Source organism: Corvus brachyrhynchos, unplaced genomic scaffold, assembly GCF_000691975.1.
Source record: "Corvus brachyrhynchos isolate BGI_N302 unplaced genomic scaffold, ASM69197v1 scaffold209, whole genome shotgun sequence".
Lineage (NCBI taxonomy): Eukaryota > Metazoa > Chordata > Aves > Passeriformes > Corvidae > Corvus > Corvus brachyrhynchos.
In genome coordinates this window covers 1,678,204-1,679,793 of record NW_008246056.1, presented here as the reverse complement: position 1 = coordinate 1,679,793, position 1,590 = coordinate 1,678,204, and the positions used below count along the sequence as shown (strand labels likewise).

At 47.6% G+C, this 1,590-nt stretch overlaps 1 protein-coding gene across 5 annotated transcripts in view; it reads left to right on the top strand.

The window, feature by feature from the left end:
* Positions 1 to 1,590, top strand: part of ITPR2 (inositol 1,4,5-trisphosphate receptor type 2) — a 222,855-nt gene that overhangs the window by 181,344 nt on the left and 39,921 nt on the right. The gene's annotated exons all lie outside the window — the stretch shown is intronic.

Sequence of the window (1,590 nt, the reverse complement as noted above, 5' to 3'; positions counted from 1 at the left end):
TCTGAGCAGAAAGGCAGCAGATGAAAATACACTGGCATGGGGACCACGCTGCCCTTGCAGCCCACGGGGTGGTCTCTGCAGGTCACAGCACAGGCAGCTCCACAGCCTCGTGGAGTGAAGCAGAGTTTGCAGGGCTGTGCCCTGGAGAAGGGAAGCATCTTGTCCACAGTGCTTTGTAAACTGGGGAGTCACTCGGAGCACACACATTAGAGCCCATGGAGGATGAGAGGAGAAATAAAGGGTTAAAAATAAATCTTTTAAGCTACTAAATTTTAGCTAATCTATACTCGTGGAAGTCCTCTAGTCTGAAATCAGTAGGTATTAATACTTACTCTGAACTGCAGATTTATATGGCTTTAGTTTAAGTTTAAGTGACCCCAGTAATCCAGTGATAGCGTATTTCAGGATTCCAGCTCCTGGTGCTTGTAAAGCCAAAATGACTCCTGAGCAATAAGGAATAGGTGTGGCCAGATCAGATTAGCAGGTCATGAGGCAGCCTCCTTACTTCCAGCCTCCCCCTCCACCATAGCCTGATCCAACAGCTGGAATGTGTCTGCCATTTTTCCCTTCACCCTGTGTAAATCCACCTCTATTCACCTGTCTGAGGTGCCCGGGCTGATCTAATCATGCCAAGATGCTGCCTTTTAGTAGGTACCTGCAGTTCTTATGTAATATGACATAAGCAATACTGCTCCAGCTGAAGACTATTCCTGAAGGGAGCCTGAAAGAAAGAAAGAAGAGAGACAAGAGCATGTAGTGACAGGACAAGGGGGAATGGCTTCAAGCTGACAGAGAGTGAGTTTAGATTGGATATGAGGAAGAAATTGTTCCCTGTGAGGGTGTTGAGGCCCTGGCACAGGTTGCCCAGAGAAGCTGTGGCTGCCCCATCCCTGGCAGTGTCCAAGGCCAGGTCGGATGGGGCTCTGAGCAGCCTGGGATAGTGGAAGGTGTCCCTGCTCATGGCAGGGGGGATGTAAATGGATGATCTTTAAGGTCTCTTCCAACCCAAACCATGATTCTGTGAAGACTTTTTGCCTCCAGGGTGCCTGTCTGCACATGGTACTGGGATGGGTCCTGCAACGTAAAATTGCTGGACCTGCAGTAGGGAAGAAGGAAAACTGATTTGTGGAAGAACCACAGAGAACTTTGGCCTTACCTTTCAGATTGGCTTGAAAGTCATTTTTTAGAATCCGTTAAAAGTTTCCAAATCTTGTTGGCAAAGAAACTCTCTGACAGAGCTGACCTTGAATCTCCTGCCAGGGATAGAAACACTCCTGAACTTTGCAAAAGTTCGGATGCCATCTCAGTGTTGAGGCTAGGGCCTCATCTCATTGTTTTCTAATCCCAGTGATGCTGCTCAGCTGTGTATCTGTTGCCAAAGAGATAGCATGATTTCTATTGTGAGTCTAGCTCAATTTTCTATTCCCTTCTCCGCCGTCACTGACCTCTCAGTTCATCCCATAACAATAGAAGTCAGTGTACAAGTGTGACAGCGCCCTGAGATCTGAATGTGCTTTTTATAGCACAGCAACATGGTGTGTTTCCAGGGCTTTAAGCAGAGGGGAGAGGGAAAACAGGGCCATGTCTCAA